Source organism: Canis lupus, chromosome 26, assembly GCF_003254725.2.
Source record: "Canis lupus dingo isolate Sandy chromosome 26, ASM325472v2, whole genome shotgun sequence".
Taxonomy (NCBI): domain Eukaryota; kingdom Metazoa; phylum Chordata; class Mammalia; order Carnivora; family Canidae; genus Canis; species Canis lupus.
Genome location: NC_064268.1, coordinates 4,485,890 through 4,499,236, shown reverse-complemented (window position 1 = coordinate 4,499,236; position 13,347 = coordinate 4,485,890). Strand labels below are relative to the sequence as shown.

The 13,347-nt window shown below is 45.0% G+C and overlaps 1 long non-coding RNA gene across 5 annotated transcripts in view; it reads left to right on the top strand.

The window, feature by feature from the left end:
- The window catches only part of LOC112676424 (uncharacterized), a 126,337-nt gene that overhangs the window by 12,229 nt on the left and 100,761 nt on the right, over positions 1–13,347 (top strand). For 4 of the 5 annotated variants that reach the window (XR_007406134.1, XR_007406135.1, XR_007406132.1 and 1 more), the window contains one exon: positions 10,052–10,190. This is a non-coding gene — a long non-coding RNA (uncharacterized LOC112676424). Of the gene's footprint in view, positions 1–10,051; positions 10,191–10,849; positions 11,178–13,347 lie in introns of those variants that run through there. The other variant, XR_007406133.1, reaches the window with a different exon arrangement.

Below are 13,347 nucleotides of genomic sequence, written 5' to 3'. Positions count from 1 at the left end.
GGTCATGAGGAGAGCTCATCAGAAAATGTGCTTTAGAAAGATTTGCTGTGGGATCCCTGGGTGGCTCAGTGAGTGGTTGAGTGCCTTCAGCTCAGGGCATGATCCCGGGATCCTGGGATCAAGTCCTGCATCGGGCTACCTGCAGGGAGCCTGCTTCTCCCTCTGCCTGTGTCTCTGCCTTTCTCTGTGTGTCTCTCATGAATAAATAAATAAAATCATTAAAAAAAAAAAAAGAGAAAGCTTTACTGAAACACCTGAATAAGGAGAAGGAGCAGCCACGAAGAGACCTAGGGGGAGCACTATACATGGATGAAGCGAAGATGTGTAAAGGCCCTGAGGTAGAGCATCGCAGCAGCTGTCTGTGTGAGGAGGGGCCTGGGAGCACAGAAAGGCACCCAGGAACCTGGCCTCCGATATGTGGCCGAACTCCATGGGGCCGTGTGTCTGACTCAAGCTAGTTTTCTTGTGTCCTAAATGCTGAAAGAAGCCTGACCCTGTGTAGAGGCAGAAGTGAAGCTCAGGCTCTTTCCTGAGAATCTGAGAGGATTTGTCCATTTTCCATGTGGATTTCCAAGAAATGCTTTTTTTGCTCACTTTAGAGGTGTTTTTTTTTTTTTTTTTTTTTTTTTTTTAACTTAAAGAAATAACAAAACTAGTTGTCTGCCAAGTAGATCTGTTCTATTTTTTTCCTGTCACTCATTGACGGGTAGCTGGTTCAGGTTACCTATTCCACATTTTATAGTCTTACAGTTTCTTTGCAATGATACAGTAAGCGATTCTTAAGAAAAATTTAAAGAGGCAGCACTAATCAGGGTGCATTTTGTGATTTCATCTCCCCTAGCACGGCATTGTTTGCTGACACTTTCCTTGGATCTCTCCCATAAAGGGAGAACGCCTTTATCTCTGGTAATTCCATTTAAAAAATACTTCTGTCATGTTTTAGGTTGGCTACTGCTCACTGTCAATTAGACAGATGACTTCGGAGATCACTTAATGAGAGAAAGGAAGAAGATAATGTATGACATACCATTATAATTTATAATCCATGATTATAAAATGAGATATTTTAATTATGCAGAAGCAGCATGTTTTTGGATCCACGGGATCGAGGTCCATAAGGCTCTTTGGAAATATTTATCACATCCTCTTCTTTGCTGTCTTTACATTTTATTCCCAACACCAGAACTGATTATCTGAATTTGTGTCTATCTCTTTGATTATGTGCTTCTCACGGAGGATCACTGACTGGTTGTTTCTGCATCCCCAGCACAGGATTGGCAGCTTGTTAGAGCTCATTAAATACTCGTTGAATTGAATTAAATTTGAAATACCATATTAAAAATCTTGCACCAACCTGCAGGGTCCTGATTTTTGTTCTTATCATGGCAATATGCTTGCGTTCACACTTAATAAATACATTGCAGTTTTCCCTCTAAATGGGAGTAAAAACTTTTATACAGTGCTTGGGGCTCCACTGGGTTTAGCTAAAGGAACATTCTGCCTGCCTTGGGGTTAGGTGTGAGGACCAATGTTCGGAGCTATCCTCTGGAGGAAAGAGAAGTTTCATGGAGCCAGCACAGCGACCATTTTGAATTGCTTGGGATCTGAATGAAGGCTGATTTGGGTATTTGAAATGTTGCTTGGTATAAAGTAGAAAGGCTAATTTTTTTCTCTGCAGATTTGAGAAGGATTTGATTCTGGACAGCTGAGTCACGGCAGACTGTGAGGAAGTTCAAACTCAAGAACGTCTCTGGGGGATGCCTGAGTGGCTCAGTGGTTGATCGAGTCCCCAGTTGGGCTTCCTGCATGGAAACTGCTTCTCTCTCTGCTTATGTCTCTGCCTCTCTCTCTGTGTCACTCATGAATAAATAAATAAGTAAATCTTTTTTTTTTTTTTAATAAATAAGTAAATCTAAAAAAAAAAAAAGTCTCCAAAACCTTCCCATCCTCTCTGACCTCCTCTTGCCACGCCACATTCCCTGTTCCTATGTTTCTGCCACATGGACCTTCAGGGGGCTCTGTGAATCACCAAGCTTGTTTGCATCTCAAGACAATTTGTGATTGTTCTTCCCTCTTCCTGGAATGCTGTTTGCATGGATCCCCGCATCACTGGCTTCTTCCTCATAGAGTTCCAAGCCCCAACGTCCTCCCTCTGATGAGCCTTCTCGTCCATCCCAAAGAGATCCCATCCAAAGCAGTCTCTCCCATCACTTAGCTTCACTGTTTTCCCTGCATTCATCACTCCCTGGGGTAGTTTTATTGCTAACTTACTGAACATCCGTGGTCCTTGTTGAGATGCCAGCTTTTTGCAGGTTACTCAGAGCTAAGAACAGGGCTTAATACATAGGTAATCTGTGGAACACACGTCCCTTCAACTTCTGGATCTATTAGTTAACTCGTGTGCTGTGGTATCTTGTGATGGAAAGTAATAATGTGAGATTTGACAAATCCTATCAAATTTGAGATGCTCCGAGTCAGAGCCTTCATTCCTTGTCCCACCGGTATGACTCCTATTTTTCATACTTATTCATTGCCTTTGTGAAGATTTCAGGAGGGCAGATGTTAGTTGTGGGATGGATCATTTTGTTGGTGCCTCTGCTTGGCTAGTAGATGAGACGGGGTCTTCTGCTCTGGATTTTGGATCTCCTCATTGGGGACTTTCCTTTAGGATGGATACAGAAGAAATAGTTAGCAAGGAAAAAAAGATGTTCTCAAGAGCCTCTGACTTCCTGAAATTCATTTCTCTGGAATATCATCTTCCTTAAAATCTGAAATCTCAGGATCTTTCAGTCCGTTAGGGAAGATGAAGCAGATTAACATATGAGCTGTAGACAGTTTAGCCAAACCATCATGAAGGCACTTGAAGGCTGGGGACTCATCCATGATCATCTTCCATAGCCTATCTTCTGGTTCTACTTAACAAGCTTAGATTTTGGACATCACACAATTTCTTTAGGATTCAGTTTTTGCATCTTCCTATACCGAGGTTTGGTGGAACCAATTTAGAGACACTAAAGTAGCAAGAAGCTACTTGCTTCTTTTTTGCAGTTTCTAGAGGGCTGGGTGAAGGGCATGTGGCAGAGGGTGTGATGTGAACCTGAGCCAAGCAGAGCCTCTTGTGAATGGCTTTCCAACCCAGTGGATATCAGAGTGCTGATAACTGGCCTTTTACATCCAAAGGAGGCTGTTCATCCATGAAATGATGTTGATCTAAAGCAGTGGTTCTCAATGTGGGCTCCAAGATCCCTGGGGTTCCTAACACTCTTAATAATCACCATTATCATCAGCAGTAGCATGTTGTTATTAGTGCTTTCACTTTCATTCTTCACATGTGTACAGTAGAATTTTCCAGAAGCTGCATAATGTGTGGTATTGCAACAGATTGAATGCAGAAACTGATGTGAAAATCCGGTTGTCTTCTCTTAAGCCAGTCATTTAGAGATTTGCAAAAATGCAAAACTCTGCCCCTCCTCTCAGGTTTTTGTCTTGTTTTGTTTTGTTTTGGAAAATAGTTATTTTTCATAAATTTGTCATTTATGTGAGCCTCTCCTGGGCTTATAATTGTATTTTTAATGAGTTAATAATTCTTTTTTAAATATCAGAAAAACCTGAAATAACTTTTTAAACTTGAATTCCACCGAGACACACAGGAATTCTCCAGTATTTGACTTATTTTTAGGGTTTGTATGGCCACCGAGACACACAGGAATTCTCCAGTATTTGACTTATTTTTAGGGTTTGTATGGTGCACAGCTCAGTTCAGCTCATCTCAGAATAGGTTTTTCCCTTCCTTGTCTAGAAACAGAAGGCAGCTGGTCTTAAGGGTTGCAGTAACTCAGGAATGCTTGTCATTTGCCAATTCTGTGAATCCGAGCCATTTCTTGCCAGGTTCAAGCTGAAGGGAGATAGAGATAGCCTCTGTCACTAAGGAGGTTTCTGGAGTGGTCCCCAAGGCTTTCTAGTACAGCTTCTACTGCACACCCCTGTCCCTCTCTTCTGGCCTCGTCAGCAGCAGTAGTTTCAGGTTTCAGTCAACGTGTATACCTTGTTGCTCACTAGCCTGTTATAACTATGTGCTGGAAAATGGAGGGAACAAGGACAACATTTGTGGCTTAATGAGAAATGAGATTGTGCAGACATTCCTAATGCTACTGACAGTGTAAATTCAATAACTCAATTTTGGTGGCTTCGTGTTGGAGAGGAAAAGCCATAGGAGTTAGATTCCATTTTGCAGTGCAGCGGGGCTGGATTGCACAGCTGAAGGCATAGGATCAGATAAAGCATTTCCATCACCGTGCAGGCTAATAAAGTCCCTAATAGCATCTGCTGACCGTAAGAACCACAGACCAAGGAGCAGCAGCAAGATTCTATTTATTTGCCATTTGCATGTAAATTTCATATGTAATGGATATTGTGTCAGAGATTGTAGTGCAATTAGATAGAACAGAGTACAGTAATATTTGAACTCAGATATAGAAAAAGACAACCTGGTATATATATGTGCATGTGAAAACTCCAGCTCATTCTTGATCTCTGTAAGAAATTCAGTCTCAGATCCCGACTCTGTGATCACAGTGGTTAAGCTCGGTTGGCTAAAAATATAGCAGTCACTCAAAGGCTGGGAGGTGGGGAATGAACTTTCAGTGAAGAAAAAACATCCAAGTCTTGCCTTATTAATAGCTCTTAGAATGCAGTGTCAATGTGTACTTTTACCAGTGACGCCTCCAACAACTATAAAAAGTGCTCTATGTGACTGAAGGACAGATATTTTTGGAGTTAATTATAGTTCGTCATAGATGAGAGAAACATTGTTCTTTGCTGTTTTTAAATCTAAAGGAAATGATCTGACATGATGAAATCAAAAGATCAGATTCAAATATGTGGATGTCGATTGGTTACATAACTAGTTACATAATTAATATTGGGATGAAGGAGGGAAGAGTGGATGCTTTAAAAACTATACATCGCACCCTATATACTTCATCGTTAACCAGCATGTTTGCTGAACTACTCAGTAATATTGGAGGAAGAGATAAGTGAGAGCCTCCCTCTTGGTGAGATCAGCATATAAAGTAAAACGCCTTCTTTGTAACTGTGTTTAAATCTCTTCCTTCTCTCTTCCCCAGTTATCAGATTGTGGATTGCCTTAGACTCAGTTTCAGTGCTGCAGAATGTACAAGATATCTGATCTCCTTTTTAATTTCAGATGATGAAGTCTCAGAGTGTTGAGATATCTCAACCCAACACATACTACTATCTGTTAGAAATGCTTTCATTGCAAGTAGCAGAAAACTCGGGTCACTTAATTCACTTGAGATCGTACTTTGTTTTGCTTACTCATTAGCAAGATGTCTGGATCTCAGCAGCTGCTGGCATTAGTTTGGTTTTTCAAAAACATAAAGTCCCGCATACCATATGATTGGCTCTGACTTTCCCTCAGGGTCACAGGATGGCTGCCTAATTCCAAGCATCACAGCCATATTCAAAGCAGGACATAGTGTGGAAGGAGCTGAAACCAGAGATGCTTGTCTTTTTTATCAGGACAGTGGAGCAGTTGTAGAAGCCCCCAGCCCCTACCCTCCCTGGTTCTGTCTCACTGGTCAGGACTGTTTCACACTGGTACCTGGAAAAATGCGCATTTACTTTCTCAGATGCCCCTGGGGCCCACTCACTGAATAATCAAGCAAACACTTACCTTACCGGCAATATAGCTCCTGCCATGCAGTGCTCAGGGCCTGGATGTAGGGTAATGACTAAGATAAGCATGGTCCTCGGTGTAAGAGGAATTTTTTAAAGATTATTATGGGATCCCTGGGTGGCGCAGCGGTTTGGCGCCTGGCTTTGGCCCAGGGCGCGATCCTGGAGACCCGGGATCGAATCCCACGTCGGGCTCCCGGTGCATGGAGCCTGCTTCTCCCTCTGCCTGTGTCTCTGCCTCTCTCTCTCTCTCACTGTGTGCCTATCATAAATTAAAAAAAAAAAAAAGATTATTTATTTATCTATTTATTCATCAGAGGCACAGAGAGAGAGGCAGAGACACAGGCAGAGAGAGAAGCAGGCTCCCTGTGGGGAGCCCAACGTGGGACTCGATCCCAGGACCCCGGGGTCACAACCTGAGCAGGTGGTCAACCACTGAACCACCCAGGTTCCCGAATCTTAGGGTCTTGAGAGAAGGGGTGTTCAACCATCAGTTACCAGATGAGGGGTGGATCTACAGTTTGCTCTTCAGTGCATGCTGACGGGAGAGGTGGACCAGTGCTGTGTAGGCACATGGAAGACTCCTGCACTGAGTGTGAGCCGGTGAGCACAGGGAGTGGAGTGAAGAGAATGGCATTTTCAGAAGGACAGTGTGGCCAGCCGGCACTGGCCCCAAGTGCAGCACAGAGGAGTACCCATTCCCAGACTGCAGGAAGTCAGCCTCGTTCCAGAGCACCTGCTAGGGCCACTGCCACCTGCTGGGAAGGCATCATCAGACACCTGTTGTGGAGTCATCATTGTGGGGATCATGAATCACCTTTGCCTGGCTCTTCTCTTTGGTTGATAACAACCAACACTTTTGCAGAGGATTGGATCCTGCTGGATCTTCAGGGTCTGTAGCTTTGCTTGGACTCCAGGACTTTTCCACTCTCCCCAGGGGCTTGTCTCGGGAAATCTGGAAGGGTAGGAGAGTCCTGTTGGTGTCGATTCCCCACCTTCGTGTCTGATAGGTGGCTGGAGTCTACCCATGAAAGCATCAAAGACAGCACATCATTTCACTCGTGTGTGAAATTTAAAAAACAAAACCGATGAACAAAGGGGAAAGGAAGGAAAAGTAAAATAAGATAAAAAAAACAGAGAGAGAGATGAATCTGAAGAGACTCTTAACTCTAGGAAACAAACTGAGGGTTGCTGGAGGGAGGTGCGTGAGGAGATGGGGTAACTGGGTGATGGGCATTAAGGAAGGCACGGGATGGGATGGATGAGCACCGGATGTGATATGCAACTGATGAATCCCTGACCTCTACCTCTGAAACTAATAATACACTATATGTTAACTATATTGAATTTAAATAAAAAACGTAAAAAAGGATGTTGACGTGATTTGTGAACATAGATGCTGCTCATTCCCACAGGACTGATGTATTAGCCGTGAGCTCAGCAATGGGTATTTTCTTATATCGACAACTTTCCTGTCTTTATGTAACTTCATACCAGAAGAGGTTGTTCAACAAATATGTGGACAAAGAACATCCTGGAGAAATAGAAATAGGATGTAAGATGTGTCATCGGTCTCTCCGCGAGTAGGGAGGTTGCTGACATGTTTCATGCAGGTGTAGGTTTATTTTACTTTTTGTAGTGAATGCTATGAATACCAGCAAGCGTAAACTATTTTTTCCGGATGCCAACTTATAAGGATAATGGACTTTATTAGGTGTCTAAGACGTAGAATGTCTGGCATTAAAGGCCATATTTTGGTCACTAGGTCTGCATACTTGAGCCAGTATAGCTTCAGTAATTAACGTCTGGAGAATGCTTATTGCTGTTCAAAAAGATAGACTCTTCTACCTTCCACTTGCTAAAGCAGGGTACCACATCCTTCTCCCCTGGTCACCATCCTCGTCCGATTTCCTTCTATGGTGACATTTCAAATAAGTTTCCTCATCTGCCAAGTGGGAATCGTAATGCCACCTGTACCATGGAGACCTGAGAGGGTTCAATGAAAAACGAAATGTAAAATGTTTAGAACAACGCTTCACACATAACAAGTGCTCAGTAAACTTTAGTGCTTTTATTTTTGAGTGGGATTATTATGCCATGATTTTTTGATGGAGACACTGTGGAAGACAGAGGGCAGGCTGATCTGGTTGGGGGCCAAATCTGTTGCTGTTGGGCAGTGTTGATTGAGTTCCATCTATTAGGTAGTCAGCTAGAGGGTCTTTATGGACAGCCTAACACATAATTGTTTTCTTTCTTTTTTTCTCTTTAGCTTTCATTGCCTTTTTTTTTTTTTTTAATTTTTTATCTGCTATCCTCATGGGAAGGTGAACCATGGAAAATGAACAGTGGTCAGAACAGGCATGCCCTGTTCTAGAATGAGCCTTCTATTTGATGGAGAATGTGTCTTCATATTTTCAGGTGCCTTATGTACAGTAGGCGGCAGAGAGTAAGTCTTGATGAGTTTCAGAAGAATGAGAATATTAGCATAATTAGAATAGTGTTTCCAATACCAGCTCTCTCAAGCTTCTGCTTGGCATGCTTCTTCCTGTCATCCCTTTCCTGAGGTACAGGGGAAGAGGCTTGGCTCAGCTACTGAGTGATCAGATAAAACACGAAGGCTAAAGACACTTTTGTACTTTGGTTGTAAGTGTAAAGGAGAAAGATCAAAACACTTAGGGAGTCAGGTTTTTTGCTCATGAGTTGGAAAAAAAGTGGGGGCCAGTCTCTGCCTTTGCCCTTGTCACCATCACCAGGAAGCTGGTGGACTCTGAAGTGTGCCCTGATGGCATTTGGTCATGTCCAGAGAGTGCAGCCATCCACAGCATCAGTGTACTACCTGCCCCTGGTCTAGCTAGGAGCTGCCCATCTAGGCTCTTGGACTGCTCACCATCCTCTCTCCATCACGGGTAAGTTCAAGACTCCCTGGACATCCTTAGCACCCAAGGACCAGAAGTGTAGCCCTTAAACAACACAACAGTTGGCAGAATTTGTAGGCAAAAGTCACCAGTGGGGCATGTATCAGTCAGACTTGAGACCTCTCAACAAGCGTGGCCTGGGCAGTGGTGGAACCCAGTGCCCCGTGGCTCTGACTTGCAGAGTGGACACGGATGTGAACTTGTTTGATTTTTGTGCTGGTGAGTCATAGGTGATGAAGTCATGCTGACTTACTTGGGTTGTGGGGAGATGTCCTGTGGCACATTGCTAATAATAATACAATAATCAGAAATTTAAAAATAACAATAAAAATCAGCAACGTGATGATGGTTTTTGGAGTAGGGGAAGAAGTGAGAGGGCAGCCCGGGTCAGAGCTCTGCTGTGCCTTTTCCCAATGGTGGGAACATGTGGCTTCTTGGAATCTTCCTCAGGAAGTGAGCTTTGAACACCTTACACCAAGGAGTGGTGGGCTGTGTCTGGTTCTCCTGAGGACGGCATGCTCCATCGTTCCTTCTCCCCGTGTGGCCAGGGCTGCCCGCTTCCTCCTCAGGGACCCTAGTCCCCTAGCTCTGTGTGCTCCCTCCAGCTCATGGGGACCCCTCCCCATCTCCAGGTGAAGAGCAGGCCGTGCAGATTCCATCCATTCACACCTGCCCAGACACACCTGCTTCCATTCCATCACTTGTGGCCCCTGAAGCAGATAGCGATCTGGTTCCCAGCGTGTTGACGAAACAGAAAACTAATGTGCTTGCCAAAATGCTGGGGCTCCTACTTCCGGGCGCTTGTAAAATAGTGGTTTAGTTTGCAAAGGCAAAGCCATTTGCTGTTTCCCTCCTCAAACCTCCCAGAGGAAAGGGGACACATGAAGATTGCCTTTCACCAGCAACCAGGACTCATCAGCACCTTTTTAGAAACAAAATGATATTATGGATACATCTTATTAGCATCATGAAGGCGGTCGCATGGAGTAGAGACAGTGGCAGTGAAAGTCACCGTGAGGACCAGTCGGAAGTCCCAGAGGAAACAGATGGTGGCTTTTAGACAACTCCTTTTAACCATCACCCACGCTGGCCACCATCCCGTCACCCTGACCCTGGCAAGTGTGAGGTCCTCACAAAGCAGAAGACGCCTGTGGGACCTGCCAGCGGAGTGTGAACTAGTGCGCGCTGGTGAAATGGTGCCTCTCAGTTGGTCTGGTAACCTGTTCCTTAGGGTTAGCAGCACAGCTCAGTCACTGGGCTTCCCGAAGTTTCTATGACTGGGCTGTGCTCCCATGGGAGGCTTTTATTACTCGTGCCTTTTATCCACAAATGACCTGCTTCTCTTCAAGGTGGCAAAAGTGACTTGAGCTCGTGTTTGTCATAAAGATGATTTTGCTAACGTTTTTAAAAGTTATGATTATTGTGTTTATGGTTTTCAGTACAGATTTGAAGACCAAAATGGAGAAAACAGAAATGATTGATGAAGCAGGAGTGAAATGGACACGTTATATGCAAAACAAGGGGGGCACTGGCTGTGGAGTAATGGGCCCTTTGTGCTGAAACGTGGTCGTGTTGCAGGTGGGTCTGCGTTGTGGGTTGCTGACCTTTTGCTAAGAGCAACAGTATCTCGGGACTTCATTGTATTAAACCAGATGAGCTTTGCATGTCTAGTTGGCCTGCTTTCTTCTCTCTCTAAAGGTCATTCTTGGCATTTATGGGGTTAAATCCACCCAGAAGCAGAAATAAAAGTCACTAATAGGAGCTTTGCCTCAAAGTATTCAACAGGCAAGAGAAGTTGTCGTGAAAGCCATCCATGGAACCCTTTGGTCTTTCTGACTATCTTGTTTATTTATTTATTTTTAAAGATTTATTTATTTATTTGAGAGAGAGAGAGAGAGAGAGAGAGAGAGAATGAATGAGAGAGCACACAGGGGTAGGAGGGGCAGAGGAAGAGGGAGAGAATCTTAAGCAGGCTTCCTGCCTAGCTCAGAGCCCGATGCCGGGCTCAATCTCACCACCCTGAGATCAGGACCAGAGCCAAAATCGAGAGTCAGATGCTCAACCAACTGAGCCACCCAGGTGTCCCTACCCTGTTTATTGAGTCACATCTTCCAGGAGCTGCAAAAGTGGTCCAGTTGATGCACATTCCGGACAAGGCCCTCCCCTGTGCGTTCCATTTGGAGTTTGGTACTTGTCACTATGTAGTTTGTTACAGTTTGTTCCCTTTTCTTTTCTAGACCATAAGCACCTTTGAGTTCATGGTGTTGGAAAGAAAGTGACAGGTAATCATGTGAATGAATGAGTGAGTGAATAAAGAATTATGTGCTGGGCTTGCCTTAACCATTGCCAGGAAACAGGGGTGCCACCTTCCTGGAAGACTGGATGAGCCAGACTTCATGCAGAACTATCTTGGGGATCCCTGGGTGGCTCAGCAGTTTGGAGCCTGCCTTCGGCCCAGGGCATGGTCCTGGGGTTCCCGGGATTGAATCCCATGTCGGGCTCCCTGCATGGAGCCTGCTTCTCCCTCTGCCTGTGTCTCTGCCTCTCTCTCTCTCTCTGTCTCTCATGAATGAATGAATAAAATCTTAAAAAAAAAAAAAAAAAGAACTATCTTTTGCCTCCTTTTCAAGTTTCGCTTCAAAGGGAAAAAGTGACCAAGCAATCTGATGCCGATTTCAAGATCTATATCCAGTCCAGCTGTCAGAAGGGACTGTAAGTCTGCCACCTTGTTTATGCTGTACTACAGCTGCAAATCTCTGTCTGCTGCTGAACACGTACAGAACTCAAGTGAAAAATACCTGGGAAAGAGCCTGTACTTCTGTAGCTTGCTTTCAACAACGTGAAATAGAAATGCCTGATTCACAGTGGCTTTGACAACAGGGCCTGTTGTCTCTTACTGTGGGAAGCCAGAGGGAAGTAGTTCCAAGGCTGGTGAATTCTGCAGCAGAACAATAACACCTGGAGGCTTTCCTTGGCCTTTGCATTCAAGCACAACAGTAAACTGATTCCCTCATGGCCTCAGTGTGGCTGCACAGCCTCTGGACATCACCAGCACACACAGCTCTATCAGCAAGAGGGGACATGGTTCTCATGTGTCTCGTTTTAACCATGGAAAAAAATATTTCCCGCAGTATGAAAATCACCCTATAAAACCCCATAATTCTCTTTGTTATCTTATTTCATAGTTTGTTGCCAGGGCAATAATGTTGTGATCGACATCACACACCTGTGTACTCCCACACAGAATAAATCCTTATCAAAGAAAATTTTTAAAAACTACATAGTTTGTTAGACTCTATGACTTAATGAGCTGTAATGTTTTTAAAAAGAGGATAATACAAACTGTGGTGATTTTAGTTTGTGAGGATGAGTTCTTTATTTTCTTTAAATGGGACAAAAGGTTATGGGAGGAGACAAAAATTTTAACCTGAGTAACATCAATAGGAGACAAGCTTACAAATATTACAGTATCCTGCCTCCTTCCTTGTCTGGTGCCACCGGATAGCACGGACAGGAGGTTGTTCCTTGCATGATTTCTGTCTGTGCCATTGGAAAGCAGTTCTCGAAGGAAATGAACCGCGTCTTCTTGTATGGCCAGAAAGCATCCTCCATAGCCTGCATCAACCTCCCCATTGGAAGGGACACTGAGTGCAAAGCTTAGTCCTCTTCCCCAGAAAGAAGAGCTCGTGCTTCGAGACTGTGGAAGAGTAGCAAAGTCCTCAGAGACATTTTTTTTAAGCTCCCACCCACTGTGTTCTATTATAATCCCAGCTCAAGATACCAGGAAGAGCAAAGCTGTGTTCTCTCTGAGGTGCTGCTGTCTTCTTTGGAAATTGAAAACCCACCTTTCTAGACTCCCTGTTTGCAGGGGTTTCCTAAAACAGGAACTGTTCTGGCATTTGAGCAGAAGCAAGGGTTATCGATTAGCTGGAGGCCCATGGCTGGGGGTGCAGCGAGAGCATTGATGGTGGCGGTGGTGAGTCTGGGTGGGGAGCTTCTGGAAAGAGTGTCCTGGGAAGACGGCCGCTTGGAGATGAGCTAGGAAAAGTTTCACGTTAAGGCTGAGAATGCACCGGCCATGGGAAGATCTGGAAGTCTTCTGAGCTGTTATAGGAGGGAGGGCAAGAGCCGTGAGTCCAGACAGCCCCTGGGGCCCACACTTAGGATAACAAGGCTGCCAAGCCCCAATCTCATGGAGGCTGAGGGAGTCATTCCAGAGAAGTCAGTTCTGGCATGCGGGGGGCTCCCCGTAAGCCCTGATTTTTATTCTCTTGTGCATGAGGGCTCTCCCCTCACCCCCCACCCTCCACCGGACACAGAGGTTTGTGCACAGGGCTCCAGCTCCTCCTGAACCTCCAGGTCTCCAGATAACCCAGATCATCTCACCAGCAGCAGGGCATGTGCTCTCTACTGCCTGGGGGACTGTCCCTGGGGGCTCCCCGGCCCGTGGGGTGCAGGTGCACCCCAGTCCTGAAGTGTTAGGCTCTCCTATCAGGCAGATCAAGTGTGCAGAGTCCTGTGCCACACACACACCTTTACTTTGAAGCACTCGTGGAAAAGATCGAGACTGGAATAATAGTTTAACTATAATTCTACCCACAGTCCCACAACAGAGGCGCCGGCTGCAGGGTGCTGGAGGGCGGGCGGCCGAGAGGAGCAGCTCTCCTGGGTTAGCCTCTTCCCTTTGCTCAGGAGGCTCAGGACCTCAGCATCTCCCACCTGGGAGTTCTGGAGC